This window comes from Lacerta agilis, chromosome 4 (genome assembly GCF_009819535.1).
Source record: "Lacerta agilis isolate rLacAgi1 chromosome 4, rLacAgi1.pri, whole genome shotgun sequence".
NCBI lineage: Eukaryota > Metazoa > Chordata > Lepidosauria > Squamata > Lacertidae > Lacerta > Lacerta agilis.
In genome coordinates, this window is record NC_046315.1 from 31,943,422 (window position 1) to 31,960,438 (window position 17,017).

At 39.8% G+C, this 17,017-nt stretch overlaps 2 protein-coding genes across 3 annotated transcripts in view; one reads left to right on the forward strand and one right to left on the reverse strand.

The window, feature by feature from the left end:
* CMSS1 (cms1 ribosomal small subunit homolog) overlaps nt 1–17,017 on the reverse strand; it is a 179,099-nt gene that overhangs the window by 144,284 nt on the left and 17,798 nt on the right. The window lies entirely within an intron of this gene.
* Nucleotides 1–17,017, forward strand: part of FILIP1L (filamin A interacting protein 1 like) — a 152,909-nt gene that overhangs the window by 122,227 nt on the left and 13,665 nt on the right. The window contains exon 1 of one of the 2 annotated variants that reach the window (XR_004426436.1): nt 164–309. The exons of the other annotated variant lie outside the window; for it this stretch is intronic. The gene's annotated coding sequence lies outside the window, so the exon portion shown is untranslated. Of the gene's footprint in view, nt 1–163; nt 310–17,017 lie in introns of those variants that run through there. 2 annotated transcript variants of the gene reach the window in all.

A 17,017-nucleotide genomic window follows, 5' to 3' on the forward strand; every position in this document is an offset into this window, starting at 1 on the left:
AACTGATTATACAAATGAAATGTTTCACACAGTCCAAAGTGTTAGCTGGAGCCAGAACACATTAATAAGCTTTGAGCTCTGGCTATCATTGAAATACACTACAGACACAACGAGTCTGCACAACACAGAGTTCCTTATATGGTATTGCCATGACGTAATGCTCCATAGGCTTGGGGCATGCAGAGAGTCTCTCTCTCATTGTTTGGTGTAACTGCTGGAATGCTCACATCCCTGATGCCTAAGAGAATCAAAATCCCAGCACCATGGAGCAATAGCTAACACAGGGACTCTGCAGTTCATTCACTGAAGGTAAGAGGGAAAGTTGTGGGATGAAGTTTCTTTTAGCAACCAATAGACATTTTGCTTCAAAGTTAACTTGGTTCACTTTAAGAAATCCACAGCGTGCATGATTTAATTTGCATAATAGAGGTTTTTGAAGCATCAGCTACAGCAAACAACTACTAAACTGTTTCTTAATGTTCTACATTTAAGCATAGGAGGCTATTTCCAAACCAAAAGATGAGGCTTTAATATTGAGAAAGGGGGAACCTATGAATTACACTCCGATTCCAAGTGTGTGCTGGACAGAGTCATAACTTTTTAAAATTGTGGGAAAGGACCCAGCAACGTTGTAATGTTCTGGATAAAAAGTTTTAGTGATTATTTTTATACATGCAAGTGGCACACTAAAAGGCATGTGGAAACATGTATATAAGAGTGTATTGTACTTTTGAACAATTTTAGAAGATGTACTCAAGGAGATAGTGCATTAGATTTTTTTTAGTGCGACTGTTAATGCAAATGCTTCAGTTCTATTGAGGAGTTGCTTTTTGTTTGTTTGACTGCATATGTTCAGTTGAAAGAGGAAAGGGAGACTAGTTACCTTTAAGATCCTTTTCATACCTTTGTTTAAAAAAATAGTGCTGCTTAAGAAAAGGAAGTTTTTCTTCCCTGAAAAGCACATTTCTGCAAGGTGCTAATTGGTCCAGGTTACCAGGCATTAAGGTCACTCAACATTTCTCAGAACAGTACAGGGCTGAACCCTAACAGAGTGATCTGTACCATGTCACCATTTTTCATATCAGCAATATTTATTCATGGCAAGATTAAACAGTGTAGTCAACTGAAATTACCAGTAACATGTGAATGCAAATGATATTTTTTGGGGGGAGGGGGAGTTTGAAGGTACACATAAACTTGCACTATTCTGTAATGTGTATTCTGTGTTCACCAGATACATCTTTAAAAATTGTATATCGATTTGTGGAAATTTGAACTTCCTATGTATTAATTTAAGGCTACTATTTTAAAACAATGCCTCTGAAAGACAATTGGAACCATGCAATATTAACTTTTTTTAAAAGTACTAAATATTATGGAAAGAAACAGCTAGTTTAGCAGCATTTGTTTTTGAAGAGGTGCTTGCAATGTATATAGCATGTGCACATCACCATAAGTATAACTACCGGTACCTGGCGCATGAGAACTTTGGATTTTGTTTTAAATACCAACGTAGAAGCAGCAAGTACTGTACAACATGGGGGAAAGCATCTGATTCATAGGAACTTTCCCAAATGGCTAACGTTCTAAAATTTGCCAGGGTGAATCTTTCACTCGCTACTAACTCACCTACATCTGGCAAATTAGCAATGTTTTCTAGGCTTTTAGAACAAAGCTGCTCAATTAAGGAGGAGAAAATCCTAGTTCTTTTGGTGCTTTCAGACCGGCTCAACAGCAGCTTGCTGAATTGATTTACAAAGTGAAAGACAACTAACTTGGTTGGGTTTTTTTTTTAAGGGAGCAACTTATATTTAGGCAATGCTTCTTTCTACTTCTTTTTAGTTGCACCTGCATAACAACCACAGATGTTATAGTTCTCCAAGTCTTATATGGTTAACTGTTGCTTTATCAAATGCATCTGCCATTTCACTACTTAGAGTAAACAGAAACATTTCTCTTCATTGAGAAGAAAAGGCATACCTTGAGCCAAAAGGTACATTATAAGGCACCACAAGATAAAGTTCAAAAGCTAAATCAGTTATCTGAAAATGAACAAGTAACATAAAAGTTTGATAGAGCTTTTAAGCAGCAATGCAAAGGTTCTTCCAATCAGCCAGAAGCTTTTGAAACCACCAGAGGAGGGAAATCATTAATTACTATTTAACATTCATATTAAAGAACAAACTGCATCTAAGCTGATGAACTAATTAATCAAAAGCATTTACACTTCTTGTATAATTATATGGATTAAAACTTACTTCAGACATAAAGTTAAATATGGCTGTCATTCACCTGACAGCATAAAACTTAGGTTTTTAAGAATTTCACCCCCTCTTCTAATTTCAAAACTACTAATCAATATTGCATTATTTTCACCCCCCGTTTTTGTTTTTACATGATCCTTGCATAATCAAACTGTGTAAAAACATACTACGGAAACAGGCAAAGCTAAAGTCTGATTGATTCCTGTGGGCAATTTAAGCACATGCTGAACTTCTTTGCAGATAAGACGTTAAACCTTTAACTTTGGCTTATCATGCCCATTCTCTACCATGTGTGTGGAAACCCAATTACATTTCTGATTGTAAGAAATGCATTGTATCTAATAGGGACATTCTAATATGTCTTACTGGCCATCTGAATTTGCTTTGCAACTGCCAGCGGATTACTGATGATCTTGTTGATGGGAGTCATGTTTATAGATTCAACAGTATGTTTATGGAACAAAGGGAAACTCTGAGGGCCTTGAATAGTAATGGCGTCACTTTAGTGACATCACTGTGGACAATGTAACTTGTGGCCAATTACAAGACTCTCTGTTCTAATATACTGTTCCAAATACCCTAAATTCCATATAGGCTTATTAACAGCACTATAACATTAACTGGTTTCTTCCTCAAAAGCTATTTTCCCCAGAACATGCCATTTTAAAAATTATTTAATATTAAACAATTAAAGCGTTCTGTGGTGACTGAACAACCTCTTATATGGATGTAGTTTTATTAAAGTTGCTACTCCATCAATTAAAGCCATTCCAAGGTGTTTTTAAAGCTGTTACAAAGCAATCCTATCAACATTTACAGTACTCAGAGGTTAGTCATATTGAGTTCAATAGGAGACCCAGAAAAGTGGGTATAGTTGAAAGAAAAGCCTGCCAAGTTGAGAAGGTAGCATAAAACCACATGGCTACCCCAAAACGCCACACCACCTTCCTCTGTGCCCTTTTAAACCAATAAGGGATAATGTGGGGATGCCCTCACCCTAACTTTCATGTCTCTGTGCCCATTCCTGCCACCTTGATGTAGGACAGCTAGTGTCTGCAGCAAGGAGCATGCTGTACCCATGCAGGCTTCTAACATGATTTAGAAAGCAGCAGGATCAGGGTTCTTAATTATGCTGGGAGGCTACATTAGAGAAGCCTTCCTGCTGCAGACATTCAGACCTCCAGCTCCTAGAGGATGACAGGACTGGTGATGGAGGGGGTGGAGCCAACATGCTTGTTTCCTCCTTCTCCCTCGCATCAACTGTGTGGAGAAATTGACCAGCCACATAGTACTACAGATCACTAAACATCCACTGTCCTGCTCCATCCACAAACCACTCAGCTGAAAGGGGCAGAGGGGGCGGGAAACAGGTTAACGTAACAATAATATTGTGTGTGTAAACAAGCTTATTTATATTCTCACATCAGCTCTTAAATTTCAGGCTTTAATCCTTCTCTAAAAGAGAGCAATCTATCCTAAGTGGTGCTGATAAGAAAAAAATATATAGAAAAAGGTATATAGTGTATTTACAACACCTCATTTAGCAAACCACATCCATTAATAATGTCAACTGCCACGAAGGGGCTGCTTTACAATGAAAATGATAAAGTTTATGTATTGTTTTGGGGTTTTTTAAAGTGTCTTTTTATCATCTGCTTCCCTTGATGCAGATTTTTCACTCAAAATCCAAAGAAAATGCTATTTACACTTTCTAAGGCTGCCTCTTGTATCCTATGCCATAACTAGGAAACTGCTGTAGTCCCCCTTGATGAAATGTCATTTAAAATCTGTTTCGGGACCAATTAATGGTTTTTTGTACACCTATATTCCTTATGGTAATAATGAACAGAATGCAGTCATCAAAATTAGGTTCTTCTTTCTTCAGTGGGATTAAAGACTTACCTATATACTTGAGTATAAGCCTAGTTTTTCAGCACACTTTTTGTGCTTTAAAAGCTGCCCTCGGCTTATACTCAAGTCAACCATTCCTTAAGAAGTGTACAAGAACGGCGGTTCTTTACTCTCCCCAGGCAGCTTGTTCCATTCCTGAACTGCTCACATAAATGCAAACTTTAGACCCCAGAAGGCAGAAAGCCTATCAGTTAAGGAAGTATTAAAACCCCACAGGTGCTCACTTTCCCTGGCTCCTGCTTAAACAGGACAGGATCCCAGCCTTCTCTGTATAACACAAGGGAACATTGTGCTGTGAGTTATACCACAGAGCCCTAGGGCTTGCCGATCAGAAGAATGGCGGTTCGAAACCCTGCGACGGGGTGAGCTCCACAGCAGCAAAGGAGGAAGAGGAAGGAGCAGCCCAAATGGCTGCTTTGGGCTGCTCGTTCCTCCTCTACCACAGTGGCAAAGGTGAACCGGCTTATACTTGAGTCAATAAGCTTTCCCACATTTTTGTGGGGAAATTAGGTGCCTCGGCTTATATTTGGGTCGACTTATACTCGAGTATATACGGTAGTTGAATAATGTACTACTGATTTCATAAGGGTAATGGCTAGAATGCACAATCATTGCTAACAGAGGCTCTACAGAACCCCATGCGGTAGAACTATTTTGTATTCTTTCATACCACTTTCTACATGCATTTATCAGGCTGCGACCTGAATAACCACTTTAAAAGGTACTAGGAAAAAGCTTTGCTCTTGCAAGAAGCAAAGGATGCTTCATACCAGATGAACGGGAGATAGTATGGCCGCCACTTGTCCCATCACAAATACTATGACATTTGAAGGGGCGTCAAGTATTTGCCTGTGGCATGTTTGCCACTTGTGAGTAGTCAGAATCCCATTCCACACTGGTAGCATTTGAATCCAGGAACACTGTAGCTCAGATGAATTATATGTAAGCTTGACACACAAGATCTCAACCACACAGCAGTGGCAATCCACTTCATTTAAATCCTAACACAAGCATTTCTTTACACTACAGTTATGGGGGAACCCATCACCCAATGTTAAATAAAAACACCAAACACATCCCATCTTTATATCCTGTCCTCTTCACCATTCTTCACGTCTCTAAATCAGTATTTCTTAGCACAGCACAAGTTCAACCATGTATCCCCCTTCCACTGCCGTTCCTTAACAGTACTGCTCAGCAATACAAGAGACAACTCCACACTCCCAACTGCATCCAGCCAACAATGAGCTTCTCTTTGTTAAGAAAAAGCAAGTTTAATAACTACTAGAGACTGAAATGTTTCTAAAGTGCTGCAGTCAAACCTAGAAAACTAAGACACCACAAACACACATACAAACAAACAGTGCCTAAGAAATTACAATTACCGACTTAAGTAGCAAAACCAAATAGATTAATTGCAGTGCTATCATTCCTGACCTCTTCCAGCTGTTGAAATATTCTTGCTAGTTATCTAGCTCTAAATTTTTTAAACTACACAAGGGAACTGCATCTCATTCTAACATAGCCATCTTTTTTCACTTTGATTTCCATGGGTTATATATGTAGTACTGTATGTTATACTTCAGGCTTACCCAAGCAGATTTTTGAGACTTGTATCAAAATGTCTATTTAGTGCTACAAGCTTTCTTTCGGTAGGGATTCTGATTGTAAGACTGTCTCGGATTTTCACATTCAAATTTAAGCTGCATAACTAACTTGTGAGAGATGTTACAACTCCTGAAGGGAGCTGGGTTCTTGTTAGCTAGCATTTCACACAATATTATCAGCATACAACCAGAATCTTTTGCAGCCTTCAGCCTTCTGGGATCTAATGAAATGTCTAGCTTTCACACAGCAGATGCCAAGAATTTGATACAGAAGAACCAACAGTCCATTTCTAGGAATAACCTATCACATTAACACTACCAAGCTTTATTGCACTCAGCAGGGCATGGCAGAGATAGACTGTACTCCTTCACAGTCAAGTCAACAGCAGACAGCACTTCCTCTTCTCACACTTATTTAGCGCATGAACACCTGAAATTAAGTCTGCTGGCAGGTGTGCAAGCTGAGGTGCAGAGACGGTACATGCATCTTCCCACAGAAGAAAACACTTGGCCTCAGCTTCATGTGTTCTAAATAAGCATGTAACTTGCTTGTGCTTCTTCTTTGGGCTCATCTTTAAAAATATGCTACATTTAAAAACAAAAAATATATATATTCTTATTACACCTTTTTAATGCCCTTCCCATCACCAGTATTCTTCCGTACTTTTGTCACAACTTTGGCTCCCCCTTGATGCAGGCTATGTTTTACAGATAATCCCTCTTTCCACTTGTTTAGAATGGCTGTACCCACTCTAGGGATTATTTACTGAAGCTGCTATGTCAGACCATTCTATTGCCATAATTCAGCCAAGCACTGGAATGCTGCTGCTCTCCTTCAACTTCTTACCAGCTGACAGGAAATTTAGGCACAAATGTGGACCAATCACAATCCAGCTCCCAGGGGGAGGGAAAATTCAGCTGAATGTTAATGTAATAAATAATATGGACCCACTGCAATAGGAAACGAGAGGAGTAGAAAGAAGCAACGTAAATTAACCATGAGCAGTGTGCGAATAAGGGAAGTTACAATATAGGAAAGGAAGCAGGGAGCAAGAAAGACATGTTCATGGTTGACGACAGAAAATAAGAGGGGGAACAGCTAAACATGGCATTTCAGAAGGAAAGGCATCATGAGATGGTGCAGAATGGCTGCAGGAGGGAGGAAAGAGGAAGTAGTACTAGAAGAAAGAACCACAGAACTGTAGAGTTGGAAGGAACCCATGAGTGTCCTCTAGCCCAATCCCTTGCACTGCAGGAATATTTTTGTCCAACGTGGGGCTCCAACCCATGATCCTGAGATGAAGAGTCTCATGCTTTTCCAACAGAGCTATCAGGTGGTGGAGGAGCTCCTACTCTCCCAGTGCCAACTCAGTGCCTAGAGCTGCATCACATGCCCTTTAGGCTGTGAGCCAAGGTGGTCATACTTGACTTAACTTTTGCATTCAGTCTATAGGGGGGGAAATAGTCTCAGAGTACGCCCAGTTCCTGGAAATGTTCTGGGAAAATGACATTTATGACCAGTCAACAATAAGTTGTTAGTGGCAAAGAGCCATTTCCAAATGCATCCAAAATATTAGCTAATTTAAGAAAGATAAAGTATCAGAATGATTGCGTACTTTTTCTTGAGTTTCCTTAAGATATCAGCACAAACCAGCAAATTACAGTAATACTTGAAGGAAAGAATGTTGCAATGCACAGAGGAACAGATACTCTTCTCAAAACAGTTTATTGGAACAGCCATAAACTGAGTCATGGTCCAAAGCACACTTCCTGAGAAGCAATGCTCCCTGAAATCGGTGAAGCTCACTTCCAGGTCATGCAAGTGCACTTAGGATCAGGATGCCAGTGCCCATTCCAAAGAACAGAAAACTTGCTAAATCAAGGTACTCATCAGTCGTATGTCACACAACTTTTGTACAAGGCGTGAATCCAGAGATTTGCAAGTGAAACCAGATGAGATTAATTAAATACACACACATGCAAATTTGGAGACAAAGATCAACATTAACAAAACACTGGTTTTGCCTAACCCCTCCATTTATGTGGCTTGCAACCATACTTAATACACCCTATAGCCAGAATCCTAGAAACGCTGCTATTACTAGTAACTTCCTTCATGTTGTACAACCAAAATTCAATTGCCTTAAGTTTTTAAGTTAAAAGGAAACTAATTGTGCTCCTAATATACTTTAGAAATGCTACATCTAATACAAAAAGCTGCTGTGACACTGCCACTGGAAGACAGCATGCTTTTTGTGATAAGGTATACCAGTACTTCTTCCTTAACTGTTACCTTATACCAGGGGTGGCCAACTTCCAAGAGACTGCGATCTACTCACAGAATTAAAAACTGGCAGTGATCTACCCCCTTTTGTGGGGTTTAGGTCGAGGTTGTTGAGCTTCTTTAGGAAGGAAAGCCATCCATGTTTTGGGGGGTTCGGGTCAAAGTTGAGCTTTTTTTCAGGAGGGAAAGTCCTGTTTGGGGGGCTTCAGAGCAAAGATGTAGAACTTTCTTTAGGGGAGCCAAAGCTGCTGAGCTTCTTTGGGGGGAGCCAGTGATCTACCACAGATGTCCAGTGATCTACCTGTTGGACATGCCTGCCTTATACAATCATACCCTGGGTTGCAGACGTTCGAGTTAAGAACGCCCGCAACCCGGAAGTGTTTCCGGAGCGTGCACAACCCGCGGATGCGCAGAACACTTCTACGCACTTTGCACATGCGCAGAAGTACTCAAATCGTGCTACTTCCGGTTTTGGGGGGGGGCGTTCATGTTAAGCACGCCCGTGTTACGTAGCATGATCCAGAACGGATCGCATGCATAACACAGGGTACCACTGTACCTTATAGAGCATGAGCTAGAATTTTCCCTCAGATACAAACTCATGAGAGGACCTTGGGCAATCCACTGTCTCTTACAGCTTCCCCCAGCTGTGCAATGGGGAAATTTAAAATGACTCATGTGAGACGGCTGTTGTGTTCCGAACATTTAGGGGAAATGGCATATGAATACCAAGTATCTTTAGATTCTACACTATGCCAACATCATGGGTGTTAGCAAGAAAGTAGTGAGCTTCCCACTGTCCCAATGTACTTTAGCAAAAACCAGCTTACGGTGTCTGGAGCAAGACAATACTTTCTCCTCTTGTGGGAAGACAATACCTTCTCTCCTCTAGCACTTAGGATCCTAGCACTGAAATCCATGTTTTTTAAAATCTCTTTATTATTTTTGAGGCATCATAAACAGCCAACATGAACTTGGGGTTACCTTAGGGCCCCAAAGAGCCCACAACATTCCTGAGAGCAGCTCTGTTTTCTCCACTCCCTGTTGGTGTTCTTCTGGGGGAGAGACGTAATCCAGTGGTACAGCATCTGCCTTGTATGCAGAAACTCCCAGGTTCAATCCTCGATGTCTCCAGGTTGGGTTGGGAATGCCTCCAGTCTGAAACCCTGGAGAGCCATTGGTAGTCAACGTGCAGTCATGACAGAGCTAGGTCTGACTCAGAATAAGGCAACTATTCTTACTGCCAGAACTAGAACTTTTGTTTCTGGCAGGAACTCAGCAATTGGGGTGAGCAGGCTTTTGTACTTCACTAAGAGACCCAGGGGCTTTGGGCACCTAAGACCAGCCCACCAAACTACATAAAAATAAAGAAATGTTTGGTACTTTGGGTCAAGAACAAACAAGAGGGGGGCCAATACAGTCATTCCATTCATTATATGATTACATTAAAAAGCTAAACTGGCAAGTTTAATTTAGGAACAAGAGAGGAAAGCAAAGTCAGAAGATGAATTAAAATCCAGGGAGTTCTTTCCTCATAGCCCTGTGCTCTGACCACCATCCCACATCTCTAGTGTCTAATCTTTCCATTTCCTCCTGTTAGCCTTGCATCTGCACAACAGTAATTTCCTGGCTGATGTAAAACTCAATGAGTTCCAGTTTCTGCTGCTACAAATGAAATCACTTGCTCCTTTTCTGGCCTAGAATCAATCTAGTCATGAGATAGAAAAGGAAGGCACTTAACTCTCTCTCTCTCTCTCTCTCTCTCTCACACACACACACACACACACACACAACAAATGGGAGAACAAATAAGATGGCAATTCTGCTCAATAATTGAAGCTCCATCATTAAAGATAAACAGTTTCCTTATAAATTCTTGCCAAATGCTCACTGCAAGCAAGGGTAAACCAGATCAAGGCCATTTCATTAGGCTGGATGGTAAGCGGTCAGAAGGCAGACAAATCTAGCCTCGGAATTTAGCCTAGGTATGTACTGAATGAGACTTAAGGCTAAGGAATGCAAGCAGAAACCTCTATGATTACTGCAATAAAGGCTGGTTGGCAACATGTAGAGCAATCCTATACAGGTTTACTCAGATGCAAATCTTATACACTTTGGTAAGATGTACTGAAATGCGCACAAAAATTTCAAGACATCCAATTATCTTCCACACATTGGCTATTCTAGTTATTGGAAGCAGAAGTGAGCCTCAAATTCAGGTTGGAAATGTACATGTAAGACAAATTTATTATCTGTTCACTGAAGGATCTTTGTGGACTAAGTCAGGACTACTCGAGTTTACAGAGAGACTCTCAATAGCTGCGCGCTCTCTCTCTCTCTCTCACACACACACACACACACACAAAGGATGAATGGCGGGACAGCCCATAAGTTCCAGGTTCAGCATATGTTTACATTACCATTCAATTGCAAGTCAAACTTTACATATTGATTCAGAAGGAAATTCCACTGAGTTCAATGCGGCTTCTGCTCAGGTAAGTGGATGTCAGGATTACAACATTAGGCTGCTATCCAAACACCACTGAACTCAGTGGAGTTTCCTTCAAAGTCATTATGCACAAGGTTGAACTGTTCAGTTATTTGTGCATCAAAGCAGCTGGTCAAAATAAACAAACTATAAGAGTTGATTAGAAATTAAAAACCTCTTATAGGCTAATTTAGATTTACATCCAGTGTGTGCATGTGGACTTTTGAAACTTCAAACAAAATCTTAAAGACTGCAGTGCCAATTGAAGAGTTATCACCACCCTTGTGCTTGTAACCTCAAAATCCACTTGTTGTCCACTCTATGTGCAGAAGATACCAGGTCCTAGGCCTAAGGGAAATGTTATACATAGTCATAAAACCTAGAAAAGAGTAACAGCAGGGGAAGTTCAGATATATGAACTGTAACGTATTTTTTTAACACTAAAATAAAACTCAACACATTATATTATAAAATATGTTGCTACAAGCTGTTTTCAATACCTAAATAAAAAGTGTAATAATAAGCCATAATAAGAATAGGAACTTATATAGTTGTAAGAGACTCTAAAAGACAAGCAATAAAAGAGATGCTTATCTGAATCAGTCTAGCTCGTATTCATGTCTATAAAACTTAATTCAAATAACTGCTTTTGCTGGAATTTATTCATTTTTTGAGTTTAAAAAAGAAAGAAATCCAAATGTTTGGCTACATGATACATCTAACTTTCCTTTCATGGTTGCTGCATTCTTATGAAAAAGAACTGAAAGTCAAAGTAAGTTATTTCATCCATTTAAGAAGCTGGTTATTTATTAATAAATCACATTCATTTTTCATGCTTGCACAAATAAATACAGCTTGGGACACAGAACAACATGATAATCCTATATCAAATATCAAGAATGTGCACTATTGTGAAAAATTCCAAATTCCAATCACCCAAACATTTAACTTAAAGTTTTAGAACAGCTTCCCTTTGTTCCTAAGGTGGCTGGAATGTAAATGAAGAAATTAAGACTCTCACATGACAGTTATATCATGTCATAATACTAATTTCTTTCTTTAAATACATTTCCAGCTACAGTATAAAAGGAAACATGCAGAGAAATAACAACCTTTCATTTCTCTATTGATGGAGAACTACAATTGTCAATCTTTCCATCTCTTAACCTTCTTCACTGGAGCAGAGGGGAAGGGGGGGGCCAAATAAAGGAATGGCTCGTTTTGATATGGCTGCAACTTCAAAATGAACTCAAAAAGTGTGCAATTCCAGACAGATTAGATTATTTTTAAAAAGTCCATTCCGCATGTCAACTTCCCTTTAGAGCTTTTTGGAAAATTCACAAAGTTCTATGGGAACATGAATACGTGTGACAATCTCTTTGCCTGTCTCTTCGTTTTATTTCTGCACTTGACAAACTTTGGCTACAACTGTCTAAATCAGGGGGGAGGAACCTCAGGCTCAGGAGTCAAATGTGTCCCTCCAAGTCTCTCTATCCAGCCCTTGGGAACTTCTTCCCTGTCGGTATCCATTCGAGACAATTTGGTCCACAATCCACAGCCATGACACATTTTACCCTGCCTAACAATAGGAAGCCTATCTGAAGAGCCATTGATAAGACAGGTGTAAAAACCAGAAGATATCCAAATTGCAATAATTCTCTCAAGGCCTTGCAAGTCTACATAACTGCTTTGGCAATAAACTTCACAGGATGGGTACCACAACTAATCCTGTTGTTTCATCTACCCCATCCAATTCTTAGCGTTGTAACTTGAAACAAGTTGTTAGACTCAACCCAAGTAAGCATGGACAATGGTTAGGGATGAGGGAAGCTGAAGTACAACAACATCTGGAGGGCTGCAGGTTTCCTACCCCTGATTTAAGGGAAATTTCAGTAGGATCCCCTCAAGTAATCTTAAGACAGAAGAGCTCATAGGGAAACGAAGTACAAGTCTTCAGGGACAAGGATAATTCTGACATTTTGAAGTTCTGCAAACGCAGCTGTTTTCCAACTGCTTGGGCCCTCTCACCTTTTTATATTATGCCTTGTTAAATTTGGGATATCATAGATATATATGCAAGTTAAAAGGATAAATCAATTATGATCGGATAAGTCTTTTATGATGGAGAGATTTTATATTATTTGGTTATGTTTAAGTATTATATTTTGGAAGAGAAATACATCCCCCCCCTTTTTAATGCTGGCCCCTGAATAATACTGCATCACCTATGCTTCCACTATAAATTGATTTTACATAAGCTGTTCCCCCCTTTCAAAAACAGATGTATTTTAAGACACAAAAGGAGCTACTTTTTATTCCCACTAGATCTTTTTAATTCCATCATACTCTTTTTCTTAACTAAATAGGAAAATGTTTCCAACATGCTGAGGATATCCCCTCTTGTTCCCGAATGGATTTTTCTGGAAAAAGAAAGACGACAAAAGCCTTCCAGGAATACTCCCGGTTTTATACCAAATTAAAACCACAGCTGTGTCGAGCTGTTTTTTCAACACAAGCAGGATGTGCTGAGATTTCCACCTCAGTCCTAGAGTAAATTGGCTTGTCCATGTCGGTTGCTTCCATGTAACGTATATGGAATTTATTTTAGACCTGGATCCTAAGTATTTGCACCAGCAATATGAGGAAGCATATCTGTTTGCAATAAGAGTGTCATGTTGCCGTAGTGTCAGCTATGTAGAGTATGCTTCATAAAGCTGGATCCAAACAGCAATTGAATACTATTATTATAATTACTACTACTACTATTACCACTACAATGTATTATTACCCGTCCTTTACTCTAAGGTGCCAGGACAGATTACAAAAATTAAAACACAACATTAACATTAAAGCACAATACTATACACTATTAAAATCAGTTTAAAACAAATTACAGAAATAAGGTGGGTCCTAAAAAATATGCTTCTCAGGTATCAAAAGCCAGGGTGAACAGGTGCATCTTCAGCATTCACCAAAAGCTGTAGAATGAAGGTGCCAGACACACCTCTGTGGGAAGGGCAATGGAGCAACCAAGAGTGCACCTTCTGCCAATCTTGGCACCCTAGAGGAAGGAGACAATCTTTCAGGTATTTGAGGCCTGAGTCATTTAGGACTTTAAACACTAACGTGAGACACAATAGCTCTGTACTTAGTACTCCATTCAGTATACAGAGCAACAAGAGAGCATGATAGGGAAACAAACATAATACTAATCCAGAGGTGATCACCCAGGCCTTTCTCAAATTATCTCAGGCTTCAGGTCGTTCTCCATCTTTCACTGAAGGAGACACCCACCAAAGTGCTGCACTGGGAAACTTAGCAAACTACTACAGGTGGCCACTCCTCTCACTGAGATTTTATTGCAAGCTTTTGTTGGGCTTCAAATCCCATGAGGCCCAGCCAGCATGGCCAATGATTCGGGATGGTGGAGTTGCAGTCCATCACCGTCTGCAGGAACACAAGTGACCAATCCTTTCCTTACTAGCCATGAGGGGACTACTGTATGTGGGAAGCATCTGCACTGCCAAATGCTGCAGGGATTTGCTGTGACTACCCAAAGCAAAGCAAAGCTGCTCTCTTGCAACCTTCTAGATCTCCAAGATGAGTAGCAATGCTTAGTCCTCTGCATGGTGGTAAACCCACACTTGGGTTGCAGTATGACTTCAGACTGCAGGAGAGAGGCTTGCATAATACAATGCTCCGGGGCAGGGGGAGTACCGGTACCTACAATAAATTCAAGGCACTTAAACTCAGCAGCTCTCAGTTACTTCCTACAAAGGCAAATACTCTGAGCATATATAACTCAGCATTTTCCTATTCATCTAGAGAGCGGGGAAACTTACTGTGCATGCACTGGAGAGAAAACTAGAAGTGGAAATCAAAGCTGTAACAATTTCTTTTAAATTCAACTCACCCACCCCGCCGCAATGATAATCAGTATTGTCAGCTCCAACATGCTGATCATGTCTGGGGTACGTATATCACTCATTCTCTGCAGCAACTCATGCATGCAATTGGGGAGATCCAGAAGGGCAATCTATTTGTGGAAATCTTATTGGATCACATAACTTCCCTGCAGAGTCAGGGGAATAGACTTCAATGCGGCATAAGCACTTGGATCAGAGCATTTACTTCCTGGCACTCTCTCAACAGCTTTGAAAGGTAATACTTCAAAAAGAGCATAAATATACAAGATGGGCACAATTAAGTACGCATAACTTCAGTGCAGGAGCAGTCATACATCATCCATGCAAAATAAACCGTATTACCTAATCAATGCTAGAACTGTTCAAATCCCACTTTCGGGGGGGAAATTAGGATTCTGCAGTCAATTGCAGAGATGTAAAGGAAGATTAGTAGTTAAATACTTTAGCTTATTAAGCTAGTGAGTAATTGTCACATGCCAGACCTATGACTGAATACTGTTATGTCTTTGGGGTTTTGTCAAGCCAATGTTAATTTAAAAAGAAAACTTCCACGACAAAGTAGTATTTCATAAGATGAAAATTCAGTCCAGTGACTAAATCTGAGTATTATCGTAAGCCTAACCACATGGATTCCCAAAAACAGAATGAAAATAAATGGTTACTCTTCTGTTATGATTTGGTATCTATAGCAATAGCTTTCATCAGCTTCATGACAAACATTCAGAGGCAGGAACAAGAGAAGCAATGGTGTTTCATTAAGGAAAATAAAAAGTGATGCTTCTTAGTAAGACATACCTATCCTCTCCAGTTCTTGCATTAGATTCAAATTCTTCTCTCTCTAAGGTAACACTCCCTTTAGTCTCTTTTTTGCAGTGCATTTTTGGCCCCCTTTACTGTTTACAGTAAAGGCTCATTGAAAGCCAATTTCACTATATTATCTTCATGCTGTTTGTTGTATACAAAGCTGGAGTATAAAGAATTCTACTTATGGTACCCCATAAATATAAATACCATTTATATTGTTAAAGCCATCTGCTTGTCCCTCAATACGTTTTATATTTAAGTATATGTACATGTGCACACAAACACTCAGCTTTTCAGATCCAGAAGGCCCCCAAGGCAGCACACAAAACATCAGTGAAAACAAATAAATAAGAACTAAGAGTCCACAGCAAAATAAACAAAAGCACTGAAGGTTATGCCTTCACCTAAACAATGTCTCTAACTGCAGCCACTGCTGCTTTGTTTACTGAATTCTACAGGAAGAGATTGTAGGTTACAACAGTTGTGTTTAATGAAAAACCCAGCCCCAGACCATGACAACAGTGACCCCCATGTTACAGAGGAGGGAGTGGATTTTGCATTGCTGGGCATAATTTTTAATTGGAAAATTTCATGAAAATAGGATGAAATGCATCAGAAAACCGATGGCTCCATTGGTAGAACATGAGACTCTTAATCTCAGGGTTGTGGGTTCAAACCCCATATTAGGGAAAAAGATTCCTGCATTGCAGACTTGGACTAGATAAGCCTTGTGGTCCCTTCCAATGCTACAATTCTATTATTCTGATATTCTAAAGGGTATCTAATTTAGAATGTTTACTTTACTTGAGTTTAGTAAGCAGAGCGATTTCTGTTCTCATCTTGAAGCAAGGTTCTTAACCCGAGGTACTATTTCTGGGTTAGAAGAATCTGTAACCTGAAGCTTCCATAACCTGAAGCGTCTGTAACCCGAGAGCCAGTGTGGTGTAGTGGTTAAGAGCGGTAGACTCGTAATCTGGGGAACCGGGTTCGTGTCTCCACTCCTCCACATGCAGCTGCTGGGTGACCTTGGGCTAGTCACACTTCTTTGAAGTCTCTCAGCCCCACTCACCTCACAGAATGTTTGTTGTGGGGGAGGAAGGGAAAGGAGAATGTTAGCCGCTTTGAGACTCCTTCGGGTAGTGAAAAGCGGGATATCAAATCCAAACTCCTCCTCCTCCTCCTCTTCTTCTTCTTCTAATTTATTTTTAATTGGTAACCATTCATTTTCACTAATGAACTTATGAAATGGAATATTCTCTGCAGAAATAGAAAGCACTGAAAATGTTCTACCCCACATAAAATTGTCTATTACTAAGTTAATTATAGTTATTACCACCTTAAGGGGTGTTTTCTGGATCTGAACATATTGCCGTAGGCAACTAATGGCAGTGGGGGATCAAACTTTTATTTACTGCTACAAAAAAAAGAAAATCAAGAAAACGCTTCCAACACGAAAATACTAAAGCTCACCGAAAAGTAGAGTTTCGTGCAATTAACATTTGTGTATCTGTAATGTAGCTTTGTATACCCATAATAGGACTTTTAAAATATGACACAGGCAGGTAACATGCTATTTAAAAGTATATTGGGCCATGAAATGTCTGTATACAGGGCCTTTTGCTAACATGAAAAGATGCAAGGGAGTGAGTTTTAGATCTAGTATGCCAGAACCACAAATATGCCCATAAGATGGTAATTACAAGGCAGAAGATAACATGAAATTACAAGATGCA